The 22,400-nt window shown below is 40.4% G+C and overlaps 1 protein-coding gene and 2 long non-coding RNA genes across 52 annotated transcripts in view; 1 reads left to right on the forward strand and 2 right to left on the reverse strand.

The window, feature by feature from the left end:
* The window catches only part of LOC146395264 (uncharacterized), a 624,884-nt gene that overhangs the window by 202,869 nt on the left and 399,615 nt on the right, over positions 1 to 22,400 (reverse strand). The gene's annotated exons all lie outside the window — the stretch shown is intronic.
* Positions 1 to 22,400, forward strand: part of CBFA2T2 (CBFA2/RUNX1 partner transcriptional co-repressor 2) — a 168,022-nt gene that overhangs the window by 68,097 nt on the left and 77,525 nt on the right. For 10 of the 50 annotated variants that reach the window (XM_085003619.1, XM_085003618.1, XM_085003599.1 and 7 more), the window contains one exon: positions 3,328 to 3,384. The exons of the other annotated variants lie outside the window; for them this stretch is intronic. The gene's annotated coding sequence lies outside the window, so the exon portion shown is untranslated. The remainder of the gene's footprint in view (positions 1 to 3,327; positions 3,385 to 22,400) is intronic. 50 annotated transcript variants of the gene reach the window in all.
* LOC146395266 (uncharacterized) lies at positions 13,890 to 21,994 on the reverse strand. The gene is made up of 4 exons (XR_014832216.1): positions 21,931 to 21,994; positions 20,318 to 20,966; positions 18,976 to 19,729; positions 13,890 to 17,101 (listed from the first exon to the last, which is right to left on the reverse strand). It is a non-coding gene; the product is annotated as an uncharacterized LOC146395266 (long non-coding RNA).

Below are 22,400 nucleotides of genomic sequence, written 5' to 3' on the forward strand. Positions count from 1 at the left end.
GTAGTTGGAACAGGTGGAGGAAAGGCAATGAGAAAATTATGTGTAGGCTTTGGCATTAGACTGTGTAACCATGAGCTAATTTAACCTTCACTTCTGTTTTGTTTGGGGGTTGTTTTGTTTTTGGCCACAGCATACAGTGACTTGATGTGGGATCTCAGTTCCCAGACCAGGCTGCAGTGGTGAAAGCACCAAGTCCTGAATACTAGATCACTATGGAGCTCCCTAACCTTCACTTCTAATCTCCGGTTTTCTCACCTGTAAAATAAGGGTAAAAATAACTGCTATTTTAGCTTCTAAGAATTAAGTTAGAAAGTACTTAGCATGATACTCACTGCATAAATACTCAAGAAGATCTTTCTTTCCAAGTAGTTTTCTCAGTCACCCTAACATCAAGGTCACAATAACAAAAAACTTAGTGGAGTTCTCTTGTGGAGCAGTGGGTTAGGGATCCGACATTGTCACTGGGGTCGCTGCTGTGGCACAGGTTTGGTACCTGGCCTAGGAACTTTCACATGCTGCAGGCATGGCCAAAAAAAAGAGAGACTTGGTTAAAATGTGTTTCTTTGCAGATTTTCAGCAAGCCTTCAGACTGATGAACCACGCTGCTTCCTTAACTAATTCTTAGTCGTGGGAGAAGAACGTGTAGAGAATGCAGCAGCCTTAAAAACTCAAACCTGTTGCTGTGTGGCAAGCTGTTAATGTTTAGGGACCTTGCATTACTTACCCTGCTTGAAGGGCTGGGGGATGGGCTGCTTTGAGGGTGACAGATGTGCCCTCTGCTGCCGGCGGGCGCGTGCCGGCTCTGTCCCTCTGCTCCCAGCACCAGGTGCAGCCATTGTTCTGGCTGGTCTCTCTTCATCCGGCCTCGTCTGTTACTCTGCTCTTTCTAGCTCATTGTTTCTGTAGGAAATTAGCATTAAAAACCCATCTGAAACCCCCATGTCCCTCAACTGCAGGTGACTGTTATTGGCCCCAGCTGCCACCCTTGCGCTTGATTACTTCCATATGGGTCTGTGCAAAGAAGTAGTAGCCATTTATTGATTTCTACCACAACTCCCTACCTCTATTACTCAAAGCGTAATACCCTGAAATCTATTAGATCCCCAATAGACTGTATAGCTCAGTTGGCACTACAACTGTGATGAACGTTTTACAAGCAAAACTAATTATACCCTCTTTCTCCCCCTTTACCACCTCCTACCTAAGTATTACATGTAAAAAACCCAGAATGTCATCCCTGAAGTAATAAATCTTGTAAATGTCTGGAGATGAATCTCTTTGTGAGTAGTAATGCTTTTAGACTTTGGATGGGCTTTTATGGAAAATTTTAGTCATTGTTTTAAATATTTCATACCACACCCGTAACATTCAAGCAGAGCATGGCCCAGTAAGCCCCTTGAGTGGCGATGGGGAGACAGACATTTTGGTCATCTGCATTTTGGTTTACTAAATATATTTGGAGTGGGCAGTATGTTAGTAAAGGGGCCTAGGTTTTGTTTTTTGTTTTTTTTGGGTTTTTTTGTTTTGTTTTGTTTTGTTTGTCTTTTCAGGGCATCTGGAGGTTCCCAGGCTAGGGGTCTGATTGGAGCTGTAGCTGCCGGTCTACACCACAGCCACAGCAACGCCAGATCCAAGCCACATCTGCAGCCTACACCGAAGCTCACAGCAACGCCAGATCCTTAATCCCCTGAGTGAGGCCAGGGATTGAACTTGCAACCTCATGGTTCCTAGTCAGATTCACTTCCGCTGCACCACGACGGGAACTCCAAGGGGCCTAGTTTTAAATGATAATGTTTTGTAGGAAAACTGCATGCATTTAGAGTTAGTTAAGTCTTCTAATTTTGCGTTATTTTGTTGTTTGCTCTGTTTGCACAAATAGTTGTTCCGGTTTATTTATTACAGTAAATACTTCAGTGAGGAGATTGGTATCCTAGACTTTTCTTCCTCCAGTAAACAAATTAAGTGTTCTGGTTTGGCTTTTGGTCTAAATCTAAGATTGTAATCTCAAACGGGTTACTAGATTTAAAACCCTAAATCAGGGAATTCCTGTTGTGGCTCAGCAGGTTACACACCTGACTGGTATCCATGAGGAGAGAGGTTCAATCCCTGGTCTTGCTCAGTTGATTAAGGATCCATCATTGCTGTGAGCAGTGGTGTAGGTCGCAGACACCGCTGGGATTCCCTGTGGCTGTGGAGAAGGCGGGCAACTGCTGCTCCAATTTGACCCTTAGCCTAGGAACTTCCATATGCCACAGGTGTGGCCCTAAAAAAGCAAAACAAAGCAAAACCCTAAATCAAAATTGTTATTGCCTCCTAATGGCTACCTTGACAAAGTTACTACCCTTATCAGTGACTAGAATCTGGTCCTGGTAGTAATTAGTTCAGAAGAATCAATGAGGAGATAATTGACTAAGATACTTTGACTGAGTATTTAGCTGAGTATTTAGCTCTGCCAGTGCAGTCTTGAGTAAAATCTTGAGATTACAATGTTTTAAATTAAGTTATTTAATAATTCTGATATATGAAGTAACAAAGTATTTCAAATTTAGCTATGTGGTTTTACATCATAAATAATTGTAGAACTTATGGCCATTTCTATTGGGGAAATGTCCTTTTTGCCTTCCTTCCTTTTTTCCTTTTCCTTTCTCTTCTGGAATTTGGAGTCTTAAAAGGTTTTAGAGCCACCCACACCCCACCCCTGGCAGCCAACATTTTACATGACAGCTCTGTTGAAGGCAAGCCTCTAAGTAAAGCTGTGTGATTACATTTAGAATGATTTAGGATTTTTTTTTTTTCCTTTTAGGGCCTCACCCAAGGCATATGGAAGTTCCCAGGCTAGGGATTGAACTGGAGCTACAGCTACTGGCCTATGCCACAGCTACTCAAGATCCAAGCTGTGTTTGCAACCTATACCACAGATCTTTAACCCCCTGAGCCAGGCTAGGGATTGGACCCATGTCCTCATGAATACTAGTTGGATTCATTACCGCTGAGCCATGACGGGAACTCCAGACTTGTCATTTTTGAAATCTTTTGAGAGCTTTTAAATTTGTCCCTCATTTAAGCAGTGGCGAAATGGAAGTTTAGAGAGATCAGGAGAGAGTTGAAATTTGAAACTGAGTCTTCTGATTCCAAATTAAATGTGCTTTCATTTGAAGTTTGGTACTAGTAAAAGTTAGGACTGATTGTAAGCGTGATGTTTCTATTTATTATTGTCTTGAGGTGTGCTTATGTATTTTTAGTTTTTCTTTTTGGTGCTCATGAAGAACAGGGTTTTCCTTTGGTGGCCTGTCTGAAGAGAAATATTCTTCTTTTATTCTATCATAGGAAAATGAATGTGCAGTCTAGTGTGAGACAAATTTTATATTCATCCCTTTTAATGAGGTAAGTTTGTCCTATACCATTCCCAAGACTAATGCCATGATAAAGCTGATAGTAGCTTTATTTGTTTTTGCATGGGAACTGTTCTTCTATTGCCGCAAGTGAAGAAGCATGGCAAAAGGCCATGTGAGCTTTTCTGCCCAGATCGCATTTATGGTAGATGTTCTTCAACAGAGCTGGGGTTGGGGTGGGGCAACTGAAATACCCAGGTGAAAAACTTGAGGCACTCACTCCCAGGGTTGGCCTTGCACTTACATTTTGGGTCCTGGCACCTCATGTGTCTTACTTCTGTCCTGGCCCCCCTCTTTAGTAATATCTAAAGGAGGAGGAGGATGGCAGATTTGGTATGATTGATATCTTTATTTTGGAAACTGAATAAAGTGTTCCCCTGTCTTTCTAGTGAAGGGAATAATCTTTAAAACTTAAATTTTTTATTTTTATTTTTCGGCTGCCCCATGCCTTGCAGAAGTTTCTGAGCCAGGGATCAAATCTGTGCCACTGCAGTGACAATGGCAGGTCCTTAACCTGCTGCACCACGAGGAAACTCCTAAAACTTAATTTTTAAAAAAATGTATCTGGAAAAAGAGCAGGACAACCTGTGATTTGTCTTGGGAATTTTGGTTTGGGGAGTCAGTTTTAAACACTTCAGTACACATTTTTCTTTTTTTGATTTGTTTATTTTTTTTAAATAATAATTATTATTTTTTGTCTTTTCTAGGGCTGCACCCGCAGCATATGGAGATTTCCAGGCTAGGGGTCTAATTGGAGCTGCAGCCACCAGCCTACGCCAGAGCCACAGCAACGCGGGATCTGAGCCCCATCTGTGACCTACACCACAGCTTACAGCAACGCCGAGTCCTTAACCCACTGAGCGAGACCAGGGATCAAACCCACAACCTCATGGTTCCTAGTCGAATTCGTTAACCACTGCGCCATGACAGGAACTCTGGTTTGTTTCTTTTTAACATGCTACTATTCTGTTTTCTACTTTTTACATACACAAATCAATATATACACTTAAATGAAAATAGTGTGAGGATAAACATTAGAGGATATTCCACATTCCATATTTTCTGCTTTTTTTGAGGGTGATTGCTTAATAACCTTTAACTTAATCTAGAGTCTCAACTTTCTGTGGTTTTACACGTATCTATATGCCGACAACTCCCAAATTTATATCTTTAAATTGTATTTGTGGAGTTCTCTTGTGGCACAGCAGGTTAAGGATCTGCTGTTGTCATTGCAGCAGCGGTGGTCACTGCTGTGGCAGAAGTTCAGTCCCTGGCCTGGGAACTTCCATGTGCTGTGGGCATGGCCAAGAAAAATTCGTGTTTTGAACTCCAAAATCATCTCATCTCACTGCCTCATGAGCAACATAGATGGACCTAGAGATTTTCCTACTAAGTCAGAAAGAGGAAGACAAATATGATATATCATTTGTATGCCCAATCTAAAATATGGCACAAGTTAACCTATCTGCAAACAGAAACAGACTCCCAGACATAGAGAACAGACTTGTGGTTGCCAAGGGCTCGGAGAGGTGGAAAGAGTGGGATGGACTGGGAGTTTGGGGTTAGTAGATGCAAACTGTTACATTTAGAATGGAGAAGCAATGGTGTCCTCTGTTCAGCACAGGGAACTGTATTCAGTTGTGACAGAACATGATAGAAGATATGAGAAAAAGAATGTATGTACATGTATGACTGGGTCACACTGCTGTACAACAGAAATTGACAGAACATTGTAAATCAACTATACTATAATAAAAAAAATTTTTAAACAATATACAAAAAGAACAAAATAATGCCATTTATAGCAACATGTTTGCAACTAAAGATTCTCATACTAAGAAAGAGAAAGACAAATACCATATGATATCACTTATATGTGGAATCTAAATATGACACAGATGAATCCATCTACAAAACAGAAGCAGACAGACAAGGAGAACAGAACCCCTGTGGTTGCCGATGGGGAGAGGGTTAGGAGAGGGATAAAGTGGAAAGTTGGAGTTAGCAGATAGATATAAGCTGTATACACAGAAGGTATAAACAACAAGGACTATGTTCAGTGTCCTGTGATAAGCCATAATGGAAAAGAAAACAAAGGGAGAATGTATATGTATTCATGTGTAACTAAAATTACTGCTGTGCAGCAGAAATGAACACAACATTGCAAATCAACTATGCAGCAGTAAAATTTAAAACGTTCCATTGTCAGTGTGTTTTCTATTTCTCTTTGCAATTCTGTCAAAAAAATTTTTTTAAATTTTACAATGATTTTTATTTTTTCCATTATAGCTAGTTTAGTGTTCTCACTTTTCTACTATACAGCAAGGTGACCCAGTCACACACACATGTATACATTCTTTTTTCTCACATTGTCATGCTCCATCATAAGTGACTAGATTAGTTCCCAGTGCTATACAGCAGGATCTCATTGCTTATCCATTCCAAAGGCAGTAGTTTGCATCTATCAACCCCAAATTCCCAGTCCATCCCACCCCCTCCCCCTTGGCAACCACAAGTCTGTTCTCCATGTCCATGATTTTCTTTTCTGTGGAAAGGTTCATTTATGCCATATGTTAGACTCCAGATATAAGTAATATCATGTGGTATTTGTCTTTCTCTTTCTGACTTACTTAGTATGAGTCTGTAGTTCCATCCATGTTGCTGCAAATGGCACTATTTTGTTCTTTTTTATGGCTGAGTAATATTCCATTGTGTATTTGTACCACATTTTCTTTTCTTTTCTTTTCTTTTTTTTTTTTTTTTTTGGTCTTTTTGTCTTTTTGCTATTTCTTGGGCCACTCCTGCAGCATATGGAGGTTCCCAGGCTAGGGGTCAAATCAGAGCTGTAGCCACCGGCCTACGCCATAGCCACAGCAACGTGGGATCCAAGCCGCTTCTGCAACCTACACCACAGCTCACAGCAACGCCGGATCGTTAACCCACTGAGCAAGGGCAGGGACCGAACCCGCAACCTCATGGTTCCTAGTCAGATTCGTTAACCACTGCGCCACGAAGGGAACTCCAAATTTTTTTTTTTTTTTTTTTTACATTTTCTTAATCCAATTATCTATTGATGGACATTTAGGTTGTTTCCATGTCTTGGCTATTGTGAATAGTGCTACAATGAATATGCGGGTGTGTATATGTCTTTTTCAGTAAAAGTTTTTTCCAAATATATGCCCATAAGTGGGGTTGCTGGGTCATATGGTAGCTCTATGTATAGTTTTCTAAGGTATCAATTTACGTTCCCACCAACAGTGCAGGAGGATTCCCTTTTCCCCACACCCTCTCTAGCATTCGTTATTGTGGACTTATTAATGATGGCCATTCTGACTGGTATAAGGTGGTACCTCATGGAAGTTTGCATTGATTTGCATTTCTCTAATAATTAGTGATGTTGAGTGTTTTTTCATGTGCTTGTTGGCCTTCTGTATATCTTCTTTGGAGAAATGTCTGTTTAGGTCTTTTGCCCATTTTTCCATTGTGTTACTGACTTTTTTGCTGTTGCACTGATAGTGCATTTTGAATTAAAGCCTGTTTCTCTAACATTAGTATTGCTAATCCATTTGTTCTTTTTTATAATTTTTTCTTAATTTTTCAGTATTCTTATGATTTAGACATGAGCTTTATGAACATCAAATATGCAGATTTTGTTTAAATTCAATTTAAAAATATTCTTGATAAGTTTGGTCTGTTTATATTCACTAAGTTACAGTGTTATTCAGATTTATGAGTATAATTTTAGGTTTTTTAATTTTCCTTCTAGTTCCGTGTTTTCTTCTTTTCCTTGGAGATTGAAAAATGTTTTCTGTTTTTTTGTTTGAATGTTACGTTTCCTTTGTGGAGTTTTTTTGTCTGTCTGTCTGTTTGTTTGTTTTTTAGGACTGCACCTTTGGCATATGAAAGTTCCCAGGCTAGGAATCTAATCAGAGCTGCAGCTGCTGGCCTACGCCACAGCAACACCAGATCCAAGCTGTGTCTGTGACCTACACCGCAGCTTGCATGGCAATGTCAGATTGTTAACCCACTGAGTGAGGCCAGGGATTGAACCTGCATCCTCATGGATATAGTGAGGTTCTTAATGTGCTAAGCCACAATGGAAACTCCTACATTTCAACTTTTTGATGGCTATTTTCAAGTTTTTAATATGTATACTTAAGTCTAAAACATTAACTCACTTACCTATTTTTTTCTTTGTAATTTTTTTCTTTTTAGGGCTGCACCTGCAGCAAATGAAGGCTCCCAGGCTAGGGGTCAAATCAGAGCTGTAGCTGCTGGCCTAGACCATAGCTGCAGCAACTCGGGATCCGAGCTTCGTCTGCAACCTATACCACAGCTCATGGCAACACCAGATCCTTAACCCACTGAGTGAAGCCAGGGCTTGAACCTGTGTCCTCATGGATACTAGACAGATTTGTTTCCCCTGAGCCATGATGGGCACTGCCTGTTTTCTGCTTTCTTTCTTTCTTCTTTTTTTTTTTTTTTTTTTGCTTTTTAGGGCTGCAGTTGCGGCATAAGACTAGGGGTCAAATCGGAGCTACACTTGCAGCTTACAGCAACTCCCGATCTGAGCCGCATCTGCAGTCTACACTACAGCTCAAGGCAATGCCAGATCCTAACCCACTGAGCGAGGCCAGGGATCAAACCCACAACTTCATGGTTCCTAGTCAGATTTGTCTCTGCTGCACTATGATGGAAACTTCCTTCTTTTGAATTTTTCATCAATTTTTAAATTAAAGTAGAGTTTATTTATAATGTACCAACTTCTGCCATACAGCAAAGTGACCCAGTCATACATATATATTTACATCTTTTTTCTCATGTTATCTTGCATCATGGTCTATCATAAGAGACTGGATATAATTTCCTGTGCAGGACCTCATTGCTTCTCCATTCTAAAGGTAATCGTTTGCATCTACTATCCCCAAACTCCCAGTCCATCCCACACTTTCCACCCCTCCCCCTTGGCAACCACAAGTCTGTTCTCTATCTCTGTGAGTCTGTTTCTGTTTTACAGATAGGGTCATTTGTGCCATATTTTATTTATTTATTTAATTTTTTTTTTTTTTTTGTCTTTTTGCCTTTTCTAGGGCCACTCCTGAGGCATATGGAGGTTCCCAGGCAAGGGATCTAATTGGAGCTGTAGCCACTGGCCTATGTCAGAACCACAGCAATGTGGGATCCGAACTGTGTCTGTGACCTGCACCACAGCTCATGGCAATGCCGGATCCTTAACCCACTGAGCAAGGCCAGGGATCGAACCTGTAACCTCATGGTTCCTAGTCGGATTCGTAAAGCACTGAGCCACGACGGGAACTCCTATTGGTGCCATATTTTAGATTCTGCGTATAAATGATATTATATGGTATTTGTCTTTCTCTTTCTGACTTAGTTCACTTAGTATGAGAACCTCTGGTTGCATCCATGTTGCTGCAAATGGCGTTATTTCATTCTTTTTTTATGGCTGATGTATTTTTTTACTTTATATCTTTATACTGCATTCTAGATGATTTCCTTAGCTCTGTGTTCTAGTATTTCTTTTCCTTTTGTACACACCTGTGGCATGTGGAAGTTCCTGGGCTGGGGATCAAACCTTTACCACTGCAGAGACAACACTGGATCCTTCACCCACTGTGCCACAAGGAAACTCCTAGTTACCATTGGGGTCATAATGTGATCTGATTTCTTAATTTTTTAAAAGTCTGTCTGATACACTTTTCAAAATGTGCTTTGGGCGTTTCCCTTCTGGAAATTTTATTTATTTATTTTTAAATTTTTTTTTGTCTTTTTAGGGTTGTGGCTTATGGAGGTTCCCAGGCTAGAGGCTGAATCAGAGCTGTAGCTGCCTTCCTACACCACAGCCACAGCAACACCAGATCCAAGCCGAGTCTGCGACCTGCACCACAGCTTGTGGCAATGCTGGATCCTTAACCCACTGAGCAAGGCCAGGGATCAAACCCACAATCTTACGGTTCCTAGTTGAATTTGTTTCCACTGGGTCACGATGGGAACTCCTATGCAGATATTCTTTTTTTTTTTTTTTTAATTTTTCTTTATTTATTGTTATTTTTGGTTATTATTTTTTTAATAGTTATTTCCCCAATACTTTTTTTTTTTTTTTTTCTGCTGTATAGCATGGTGACCCTATGCAGAAAGGAACCTGGCTCCTGATCTTTGATACCTGGCTCTTGTTCTTTTATCTCTGTGAGCACTTATTTTAAAAGTTAGATATAGGGAGTTCCTGCATTTAGGGATCTGGCATTGCTGCAACTGCAGTATAGGTTGCAGCTGCAGCTTGGATTTGATCCCTGGCCTGGGAATTTCCGTATGCCACAAGTGTAGCAGGAAGAAAAAAATTAGATTTGTTGAAGTATAATTTATATACAGTAAAATTCACCCTTTTAGGTCTACAGTTTTATGATTTCTGACAAACGCAATCATGGTGGTCACCACCACAGTCAAGTTATGGAACATTTCCGTCAACCCTCAAAAGTTCCCCTTGTGCCCCTTTGTAGTCAATCCACTCTACCTCCCCCCTCATCCTAGCCCCTGGCAAACATTTATCTGCTTTGTCCCTATAGTTTTGGCTTTTCCATAGTGTCATATAAATGGAATCATATTGTATGTAGTCTTTTTTTGTCTGACTTCTTTCAATTAGCATAATACTTTTGAGATTCATCCATATATTACATGTGTCAATAGTTTGTTTTCATGACTGAGTAGTGTTCTGTTATGTAAGTAAGTGGACTAACATTTCTACTTTGTCCCAGTCCTAGAAGACTACTCAGTTTTGCTTTTCTGTATAAGTTTTAAAATAAGATCTGTAGATTAGTGGTATGGTATTAATGTTAATTATTTTGGCAATTATGCTATGATTATATAAGTGAATGTCATAGCTTTTAGCAATTATACACTGAATATTTAAGGGTAAAGGGGGGAGTTCCCGTCGTGGCGCAGTGGTTAACGAATCCGAGTAGGAACCATGAGGTTGCGGGTTCGGTCCCCGCCCTTGCTCAGTGGGTTAACGATCCGGCGTTGCCGTGAGCTGTGGTGTAGGTTGCAGACGCGGCTCGGATCCCGCGTTGCTGTGGCTCTGGCGTAAGCCGGTGGCTACAGCTCCGATTCAACCCCTGGCCTGGGAACCTCCATATGCCGCGGGAGCGGCCCAAGAAATAGCAAAAAGACAAAAAAAAAAAAAAAAAAAAAGGATAAAGGGGTATGATTTCTCTCTCTGTCTCTTTCCTTCCTTTTTTTTTAAGGCTGCACCCACAGCATATAGAGGTTCCCAGACTAGGGGTCAAATTGGAGCTATAGCTGCTGGCCTACACCACACCCACAGCCACACCAGATTTAAGCCACATCTGTGACCTGCACCACAGCTCATGGCAACACTGGATCCTTAACCCACTGAGTGAGGCCAGGGATTGAACCTGCATCCTCATAGATCTTAGTCAGATTCGTTTCTACTAAGCCACAGCAGGAACTCCTGATGTCTTTAGTTACTCTCAAGTGGAATATTTTTAGACTTAAAAGTAGGCAGGTAGGGGAGTTCCCGTCATGGCTCAGTAGTTAACTATTCTTGCAAGTTTTTTATTATATTTTAAGAAATGTTTTTAATTTTGGATAAAAGAAATAGATAACTGGGCAATAGATACCGTTAACAAAAAGAGTATGATAGTGAATGGTCATCTTAGGGAAGTCTAAAGAAGCAAACTGAGCTGTTGTCTTAGTTACAGTAAACAAAGTAGCTTATTAGATATCAGATGGAAGAATATTTCATACAGCGAAGAAAGGTGTGAAGACCTTGCAAATAAAATGTCTTATGGTGGAAATGAGCTTGATAGGTTCAAAGAATCATCAGGTGGCCAGTATAGTAGATGATGAGAAAAGGTTAGAGACGAAGTTAGAGAGATAGGAGACAGCTTCTATAGAGCTTTGTAAGCCAGAGTCATGGACTTGGATTTTATTGTTAAGAATGAAGAGTTACCATTGGGGTCATAATGTGATCTGATTTATATTTTATAAAGATCACTCTTCCTGAGATAAAGAAAAGGACTTTTATGGGGGGATGTCTGAAAACAGCAGGACCAGAATTGAAAAACATTAAGTCTGGATTATGTTCATGGCAGTGAGAGACAGAGGAGAGAAGGTTTTGGTATGTTTTGAAGGTAGGTCGAGTTTTCCAGATTGGTTGATTGAATGTTGAGGGAAGAAGAGTACTTTCAAATAACTTTCACATTTGCCCTCATCGTTATTAATCCATTCATTTAAATATTTGTTAAGTGCCCATCCTGTGCCTGGCACTGTTCTACGCATTAATTTACATAAAACAAAAGACTCTGCCCTCGTGGAGATTAAATTCTATTGAGAGAGACAGATAGTAAATCTGTTTAATGAGTAATATATGTATAGTCTAAAATATCTATATTTAAAATGTTTGAGGAGTTCCCATCGTGGCTCAGTGGTTAGTTAACAAATCCGACTAGGAGCCATGAGGTTGTGGGTTCGATCCCTAGCCTTGCTCAGTGGGTTAAGGATCCAGCATTGCCATGAGCTGTGGTACACCACAGCTTGCAGACGCAGCTTGGATCCCGAGTTGCTGTGGCTCTGGCATAGGCCGGTGGCTACAGCTCCTATTAGACCCCTAGCCTGGGAATCTCCATATGCTGAGGGATCGGCCCAAGAAATGGCAAAAAGACAAAAATAAATAAATAAAATGTTTGATATATATGTTACAAAAATGAGAAGTACTAAGGAAAAGGGAAAGGGTTTAAGATCCAGGTTGAGGGAGATATATAAGTGGTAGTTGAGGGGAGTCCCTACTGAAAAGGTGATGATTTTGAGAATGCAAGGAGATAATGAATATAACAGGTTCAGCGTTTTCATGTGGCACATGAATACCTCTAACCTTTTGAGTACATGTTATTATGACTATTAAGGGTGATAGTTCCTTACGGGGTACAGTCTTGACTCTGCCTGTGATGTTACAGTCATCTTTTTGAGCATAGGCAGGAAATTATCAAATGAGAAGCTAAAGTATTTGGAGTAAAGCTTAAAGAAGTATAAATCTTGGTGCATGTTTCTAACAAAAATACACTCTTCTCTTAAATCAGTTCACAAAGTCATACAGACATTTATCTGTGTCTCAGTGGCTTTTTGAGTTTGCAGACAATAAAAGACAGATTAAAAAGAAGGAGGATCAGAGTTCCCATTGTAGCTCAGTGACTTAAGGATCAGGCATTGCCCAAAAGCTACAGCATAGACTGCAGATGCTGCTGGGATCCGTTGTTGCTGTGGCTTGGTGTAGGCCACAGCTGCAGCTTCGATTAGACCCCTAGCCCAGGAACTTCCATATGCCACAAGGGCAGCTATAAAAAGAAAAAAGAACAAGGAGGTCAATCAAGAGCCAAGGAATTTGGAGAAGGATCCTAAGTGGAATTTAATTGTTGCCACTCAGCCCTGTACCAATCTCTTAGGTAAAATAAATCTGAAAACCCCTGGGTTTTTACCTTGTTCTCATCATCCGGTTAGAGAACACATACTTATGAGAACCTTTTATTCTGCCATCGTGAACGGGAAAGGTGTGCCATGAAAAGGTGATATCCACGTCAGTTCTTCATGTATAGATAAAAGTGAGCCTGGAGAGGAATCCTAGTAAATGGTGAGGCAAAAGTGGAGTATACTAAGACTGTAGAGGTATTTGATGTCTAGATTATACAACATACCCTATGCTGTGTTCAGGGATGTAGACTATCCTATAGAAAAACGGATTAAGATTTTTTTTAAATGTTTTTTTAAGCAATAAAGTGTGACTTACTTGGTATTTTTAATGATCGAGGTTTCTGAACAAAAGGTAAATTTCAGGGGGCAGTCTTAGAGTCAGAAAGACTATTTGAGATGTTTACTGTAGTTGAGGCAAGAGATGGTTGAAGGTCTGAATTTTGTTTGTTGTAGGTGGAGTAGAGAGGGCCAGAGGATTTGAACTTGGCAGGGAGTGGGTGGATGATGTAAAGTAATGATTAGTTTTAAAACACAAATGAAAACAAAAAGACTGAGCTGATCAGTTGTTTTAAATGTGGCCTGTAAAGGATTTTGTGCTTTCAAACCGGAGGTTTAAAAGGGTGCATAAACTTGGGTACCGTATGTATTTTGTTAGACATTTGAGGGGGGCATAATTTCTAAAATATTTCTAGCAACTTTATTTTCATTTTTATCTGCAGGATGAAAAAGTAAATTCTAGGGTTCTTTTTGATTAAATTAGCAGACCATATGGTGTTTACCCAGACTGACTGCTATCCGAGGTAGCTGTGTTATTTTTCTCTTTCAGAATATAATGCTTTACCTGATGCCAGTGTTCTGAAACATTTATTTTCTAGTGAATAGTATATGAAGCAACTATTCTAGTCATTGTGTTTTTTTCTTTGATGCCTCAGTTGTTATCACCATTTATGTAATGATTAACCCATTCATCTATTTAATATTTTTTAAAATTAAATCTTTTTTTTTTTTTTTTTTTAGGGCCATATGGAAGTTCCTAGGCTAGGTGTTGAATCAAAGCTACAGCCAGCCTGTGCCACAGCCACAGCAACACCAGATCTGAGCCACGTCTGTAACCTACACCACAGCTCACAGCAATGCTGGATCCTTAACCCACTAATTGAGGCCAGAGATCAACTGGAATCCTCTTGGATACTAGTTGGGTTCTTAACCTGCTGAGCCACAATGGGAACTTAAAAATTAAATCTTGGAGTTTCCCTTGTGGCTCAGCGGAAACGAATCCATGAGGATGCAGGTTCGATCCCTGGCTTCGCTCAGTGGGTCAGGGATCTGTCATTGCCAGATGTAGGTGTAGGTCGCAGATGCAGCTCAGATTCCATGTTGCTGTAGCTGTGGTGTAAGCTGACGGCTGTAGCTCTGATTCAATCCCTAGCCTGGGAACTGCCATATGCCACAAGTGCAACCCTAAAAAAAAAATTAAATCTTGAATACAGGTTTATATAGTGCTTTCTAACCTTTTCACGTCATAGCACACAAAGAAATTAATAAATTCTGATTGGTCATCCCAGGCTGGGTAAATCAGTATCTCAGTGTACATTATCATTGACACCTCTCCAGTGTTCCTTGGCACACAGCTTGGGTAGTTATGCCTTAATAGAAAAGGTATCTGAAATTAGGAAAGAGTTACAGTCTGTGCAATGTGTCAGATATGGTAGGTGGGTGCTGTGGTTATGAAAATGAAGAACTCAAGGAACTCACATGGGCTAATGGAGAGAGATAGGCATAGGAACAGATTATGGGTGGCATAGTATGACAGATGACATCATACAGGTTTATAAGGGGCTGTGAGAGTGCAGATAGGGGAGAGTTTAATGCTGTCAAGTTGCGGTTGGGAAGTATGTGGGAGGGCTAATAAAGAGGTGAAGTTTGAAAACGTTGAACCTAAAAATAGGAGTTTCCAAGGAGCCTGAGACAGGGAAGGCAAGGCATTTTAGGGAGAGAAGATAGCTTGTTTTATAGGCTTCGTGCCTATTTAATTTCTATCAGAGATCTCCCTCCTCTTAATGTATAAGTAGATATTGGAACTTAGAAGTTTGCTCTAATGGCAGGCATGGTTATTTACCCTGCCAAAATGCCCATCTACCTTCCATTTACGTTGTTTGGATTCAATTCCCACTATAATACAGCCTTATAGTTGTGTCATGCTTTTAATTTTCAAAGCTTTTTATCCTCATAACAGCCCCCCAGGGGTAGGAAATAAAAACCAGTGGTAGTATTTTTATTCTTACGGAGGCAAAAACAGACATCATCGTCATATCAGCATTTTTTGTTTTCCAGGGTGGTCATTAAAAGGCAAGAATGTTTAAAATAATTTTTAAAAAAAGAGCCAAGAATGTAGAATTTTGAAGAGAAATTTCTGTGACGACTGTCAGTTCTCAGACACAGTCTTTTTTCTTGGCTTGATTATAAGGGATGCTATTTAGGAGAAAGAGCCTGTCTCAGTCCCTGGGCCCACCTGTAGTGCTCACTAAGGCATTGACCAGGAGGGAGCCAGCAAAGTAGACAGCATGGTTGCTGATCACAGAGCTAACAGCCCGACATCTGCAAGCTGCAGCTGTAGCCTTTTGCTACAGCATATTTATAGATCTACACACAGTTGGTGAAGAATCACAGGGTTTGGGGGAAAAATGCAACTTAAGCCATTCCATACTTACAGATCAGATATATAAGACTTATAAGAATATGTTTTTAGGACTTATATTCTATATTGGATGGAGTTTTTGTAAGATTCTATAGTTGGTAATTGTCCCAGTTCATTTATTGCCTCGTTTATTCCATCTTCCCTATACCAGTTTTAGTTGAATGCCAAAATAAGATTGAGCTGTCTTAATGGATGATTTGAGTAGGTGTTAGTCGTGCCAATGAAATGTTTGCCAAAGAGATTTTATTTTCTAGTTCTTTTTTTTCGTTTGGTCATTTTTAGGGCCGCATCTGTGGCATATGGAAGTTCTCAGGCTAGGGGTTGAATCAGAGCTGCAGCTGCTGGCCACAGCCACAGCCAGGCCAGATCCAAGCTGCATTTGTGACCTACATCATAGCTCATGCCAACAATGGATCCTTAACTCACTGAGTGCGGCCAGCGTTTAAACATGTATCCTCATGGATACTAGTAAGGTTCTTAACCCACTGAGGCACAACAGGAATTCCTCTAGTTAGTTTTGATCTGTTCTATCCTTCAGCCTCTCTTGGAGAAAACAGTAGAATACCTGGTTATATTTGAGGGTGTCATTGTTAAGACAGTCATTTCATTGAGCAGTGATGGCTGTTGACCCTTTACATTTGTGTCTATATGTAGTATTTATCAGTTTTTCTAAAGGTACTTGCATTTTTGGAAGATAGAGAAAGGACTGACTGGGTTGCTAATTTTGAGGAGTTGTTTTGGGAGGAAGACAAATCTTGGTCTGGACCCAACATTTTCAAAATTATGAAAAAACATTTTATTTTTTTCTTAACTCCTCAAGCCCTTTCTTTTGACAGTAAGCCTGCTAGTCAGAAGCCTCTTATGTCAGTTGAGGTTATAAATGGGTTCCTACATAATAGCTTTTACTTTTCAATATTCTAACTTCCCCAAAACCCACTTCAGCTATAGACGCTCTACATTTACCTTCATGTATTTGTGAAGAAAGCAAGAACTGTAGAAGAATGTGAAGTCTCTGTGCTATGATCAATGTTCATTTCTTTTCTTAACTTCTTTATCTCAGGGAACAAACCTCATTGACTCTTTTAATTATTCATTCTTTCAGCATCATTTAATTAAGATTTCTTTTGCTATACTTAACGGGCTCTGGAGTCCAGCAGAGCTATCACGTCTTAACTATATTGACATTGGGCATAATGTAACTTTCCTGAGCCTTAGCTTCTGGTTGGGTAAAGTAGAAAGGGGTAATGATGATGGTATTTTCCATTGTTTTGGTGTTGTGTAAATAAAATATTTATGGAGTGCTTAGTTCCATTCTTTGCACATAATAAATATTATGTTAACATTTACAAATGAATAAATGGAAAGGGGGGTAATGGTAGCTATTATTGTTGAGGTTGCTTCCTGTCTTACCTTCCAGCAAGAAAGTCTTGCCAAACTCAAGTAAATACTGGGTAAGTTGGAAAACCTGATTCCTTACCATTATGGATTAAGAAAAGGTATATAGGAGTTCCTGTCGTGGCGCAGTGGTTAACAAATCCTACTAGGAATCATGAGGTCACGGGTTCAATCCCTGGCCTTGCTCAGTGGGTCAAGGATCCAGCATTGCTGTGAGCTGTGGTGTAGATTGCAGATTGGGCTCGGATCCCACGTTGCTGTGGCTCTGGCGTAGGCCGGAGGCTACAGCTCCGATTCGACCCCTAGCCTGAGAACCTCCATATGCCATGGGAGTGGCCCTAGAAATGGCAAAAAGACAAAAAAAAAAAAAAGAAGAAAAAGAAAAGGTATATAATGTTCATGGGCATCTGAAGAAAGGTTTTTAAATCAGTTTTCCTTTGTTTCAATTGGTCACTTTTTATTTATTTATTTGGCCATGCCTGTAGCATACAGAATTTTCTTGGCCATGCCTGCAACATACAGAATTTCCTCTAACCTGCACCACAACAGCAACCCGAGCCACAGCAGTGACAACACCGGATCCTTAACCTTCTGTGCCACCTGATAACTCCTCAAGGGAATTTATATGATTGAATTTACTTAGAATATTAGTTTGCGGAGTTCCCGTTGCGGCTCAGTGGTTAACGAATCCGACTAGGAACAGTGAGGTTGCGGGTTTGATCCTGGCCTTGCTCAGTGGGTTAAGGATCTGACGTTGCCATGAGCTGTGGTGTAGGTTGCAGACGCGGCTCGGATCCCGCGTTGCTGTGGCTCTGGTGTAGGCCCGTGGCTACAGCTCCGATATGATCCCTAGCCTGGGAACCTCCATATGCCGCGGGAGTGGCCCAAGAAATGGCAAAAGGACCCCCCCAAAAAAAAAAATTAGTTTGCTTGGGAGTATTAGTTTTTTGTTAGTTTGTTTTTTGGCCACACCCACAGCATATGGAATTTCCTGGGCTAGGAATCCCTCGCCACCACGGAGACAACACCAACTCTGGGAGTATTAGATTTTTAAAAATCGATCCCAGAAGAGTGGCAAAGAATTGAGAAGTCAAGTCTATGAACAAATAGAAACCTGGGACCTAAGCTGAATGTGGAAATGAGATATACAACTCCTATTTATTTGCAAAAAGAACCCTAATCAAGGGAATTTTATTAAATGAACGTCTGCTTAACACCTGTTTGTTACTTCTTTCCCTTCAAGCTTTTAGCACTTTCTCCCTATTGCAAGACTGTAGAGTTGCTATGCTTTGCAGTGTCCCACAAGGCTAGCACAGCAACTCTGCTTGCAATGCCTATAGGGTCAAACACATGGCATTGTAGTGTATTTCCAGATGTCATTTGCTCTGTTTGGGTGACTTAGAGCTTTAAAGAAGGGTATTTGCTCTTGAATAGGAGAAAAATTTTTACTTTGGCATAAAGCCCACCTTGGCACCATTCCCACATCTGTTATTGATTAGAAGTGAATGCTGGTCAGTCAGTATGTGAGTGCTGGTCTGATTATCAAGCTCACTCTACAGAATGAAATACTTCAGGAAATCTCAAGAATGGCATAAATGGGCTATGCAGAAGATCTGAAAGAAACCCTTTCATAGCTATTGTACAAAGACCTGATGTGCAGAGATAGCCTGAGTGAATTCCACATGCCAAGAAGATACCATAACATCTACATACAGAAACTGCCCTTTAGAGGAGGGGCAGTGGAATACATGGTGGAATCTTTTCATGCTGACTTTTTAAAATATATATAATTAAAATAAAATGTGCAGATACTGTATTCAATTCATTGAGGTTTTGTTTTGTTTGTTTTTTGTCTTTTTGCCATTTCTAGGGCCACTCCCATGGCATATGGAAGTTCCCAGGCTAGGGGTTTATTTGGAGCTGCAGCTGCCAGCCTACTCCACAGCCATAGCAATTACAGCTCTGAGCCGCATCTGTGACCTACCCCACAGCTCATGGCAATGATGGATCCTTAACCCACTGAGGGAGGCCAGGGATCAAACCTGAGTCCTTATGCATACTAGTCAGGTTCGTTACCGCTGAGCCACAATGGGAACTCCCACTGAGTTTTTAATAGTTGTTTCTCTGTGTAACCATAGTCTTAAACAAAATTTAGAACATTTTAATTTACCAGAAAATTTCTAATTATGTCCTATAACTAATATCTCATTTCTCCTTTTGTATTTCCATGTCGTATAAATGGAATCATACAGTTTTTATTCATTTGTGTCTGACTCTTCTGGTTTTGAATTTCATACATGTAATTACATGAATTGACAGATCATTTGTTTTTAATAATATAATATTCTGTTGTTTGGATGTACCTTATTTTATCCATTCACGTGTTGATGAATGTTTGGATTTCTGGTATTAGCTGCTATAAACATTTATGTAATTTTTGTGAATGTACATTTTAATTCCTCTTGGGTGGAATTATTCAGTCACTGGGTAGATGTATAATTTTATGCTAAACTGATAAACAGTTCTCTAGCAGTCCAAAGTGGTTGTACCATTTTTACTCCTACCAGCAGATTATAAGAGTTCCATGTGCTCTATATCCTTAAACATTTAATTATTTTTATTTTAGCAATTTTACTGAGTTTGTGTTGATAACTCATTGTGATTTTATTCAAATTATTTATTTATTTATTTTCTTTTTGTTTGCACCTGCAGCAGATGGAAGTTCCTGGGCCAGGGATCAATCCTTTACCACATCAGCAACCCGAGCCACTGGGAGTGACAATGCCAGATCCCTAACCTACTAGGCCTCCAGGGAACTCCTTAACAGTGTATTTTGGGAGTTCCCGTCGTGGCGCAGTGGTTAACGAATCCGACTAGGAACCATGAGGTTGCGGGTTCGGTCCCCGCCCTTGCTCAGTGGGTTAACGATCCGGATCCAGCGTTGCCGTGAGCTGTGGTGTAGGTTGCAGACGCGGCTCGTATCCCGAGTTGCTGTGGCTCTGGCGTAGGCCGGTGGCTATAGCTCCGATTCAACCCCTAGCCTGGGAACCTCCATATGCCGCGGGAGCGGCCCAAGAAATAGCAACAACAACAACAACAAAAAAGACAAAAAAAAAACAAAAACAAAAAAACAGTGTATTTTGGTGAACAGAAAATTTGATTTTCATAAAGTCTAACTTGTCAATTTAAAAAAAAATTTTTTTTTTTCTTTTCTTTCGTAGGGCCGCACCCACTGCATATAGAGGTTCCCAGGCTAGAGGTCAAATTGAAGCTGTAACTGCCGGCCTACACCACAACCACAGCAACACCAGATCCAAGCCACGTCTGTGACCTACACCACAGCTCACGGCAACACCGGATCCTTAACCCACTGAGTAAGGCCAGGGATCAAACCTGCGTCCTGATACTAGTCAGAATCATTTTCCACTGAGCAACGAGGGAAACTCACAATTTTAAAAAATTTTCTGGTTTGTGTTTTTTTTGTGTGATCTGTCCAAGGATTCTTTGCTTACTATAATAAGGTCATGAAGATATTCTCTTGTTCTTTTTCTAGAAATTTTGTGATCCTGGGTGTTATCTATGATCCATTTTGAGCTTATGTTTGTGGATGGAGTAACATAGGATTGAGATTATTCTTTTTCTACTTGGATATCAAGTTCTAGCAATATTTGTTATAAAAGCTTTTCTTTTCTCACTGAATTGATTTGGCACCTTTACTAAAAATCACTTGCAGTCGAGTGGTTTGTCCTCTAACCTTGTTCTTTTTTTGATTGTTTGACTATTCTGTATCCTTAACATATCATGTAAATAACTTCTTGGTGTCTATCCCTCATCCTTTTGTTTTTTAATGCAGAGATATTCATGACTTTCTAAAACTTTTACACAATTTAGAATATACATTTTAGGTAGTAGCAGAGTAATACTACTGTACAGTATACTCTCTTTTCTGTTTAAAATACATTTTTTTTTTCTCTTTTGAACTTCTAGGGCCACACCCATGGCATATGGAGGTTCCCAGGCCAGGAGTCTAATAGGAGCTGTAGCCACCGGCCTACACCACAGCCACAGCAATGCCAGATCCAAGCCGCGTCTGTGACCTACACCACAGCTCACAGCAACACCGGATCCTTAACCCACTGAGCAAGACCAGGGATCGAACCTACAACCTCACGGTTCCTAGTCGGATTCGTTTCTGCTGTGCCATGACGGGAACTCCTCTTTTGTGTTTAAAATATAAAAGCATGGAACAGATTACTTTTCTTTTTTTGTTGTTGTTTTTTTTGGGCCGCACCTGCAGCATATGAAAGTTCCCAGGCTAGCCGTCTGATTAATGAGAAATACAGCTGACGGCCTACACCACAGCAGTTCAGGATCTGAGCTGAACCTACACCACAGCTCATGGCAACACCGGATCCCCGACCCACTGAGTGAGGCCAGGGATTGAACCCGCATCCTTATGGATATTAGTCAGCTTCGTTTCTGCTGCACCACAACAGAAACTCCAACAGATGACTTTAAAATAATGCTCTGAGTTATCTCCCATTACAAGCAAAGCTAACATTTACTTTGCTTTTATTTGGATTTAAGTCGAAGTTCTAGTTCTAATTTCCCATCCTGATTGTTTTTTAACCTAACGATTCCATTATTAGGAAAATTTGATCATTCTATGTAACCCACTGAGAAATGCCCAAGAGTTGACTTAAACAAATTGATAAAAATTAAATGAGAAGCAATTGTGGAGTTCCCATCGTGGCACAATGGTTAAGGACTCCGACTAGGAACCATGAGGTTGCGGGTTCGATCCCTGCCCTTGCTCAGTGGGTTGAGGATCCGGTGTTGCCGTGAGCTGTGGTGTACGTTGCAGACGCGGCTCAGATCCCGTGTTGCTGTGGCTCTGGCATAGGCCGGAGGCTACAGCTCCAATTTGACCCCTAGCCTGGGAACCTCCATATGCTGCGGGAACAGCCCTAGAAATGGCAAAAAGACCAAAAAAAAAAAAAAAAAAAAATGAGAAGCAATTGTGTACTGGACTTGGCACTGGGAGTATAGCAGTGATCAAGACAGTCATGGGCCCCTGCTTTCAAGGGACTTACCACACAAGAGGCAGAAGCTTGCCTATTCTGGAAAAATAAACAAATTATGCATTTGGGACCTTGTGAACAGAAGTTTTTTGATATTCTTTATTATGTAGCATCTATATAAGCATCAAAAATAGCACCCAATGAAGTGATCAATTTTTTTCCATTTGAATAGAACTTATCTCTAGCATACAGATAACTTTGCAGGGTTTTGTTTTGTTTTGTTTTTTTGGTTTTATTTTTTAATGAAAATATGTCCTGAAGCCATGGTATACAGCATGAACATTGGAATGAGTGGGTATGCATGTTTGTGGTTTTCTTTGTCAGTTATATAGT

The sequence above is a fragment of the Sus scrofa genome, chromosome 17 (assembly GCF_054392235.1).
Source record: "Sus scrofa isolate SSC_HxYL_T2T_F1_AM1 chromosome 17, Sscrofa_HxYL_maternal_Yorkshire_Landrace_v2.0, whole genome shotgun sequence".
In the NCBI taxonomy this organism is placed as follows: domain Eukaryota; kingdom Metazoa; phylum Chordata; class Mammalia; order Artiodactyla; family Suidae; genus Sus; species Sus scrofa.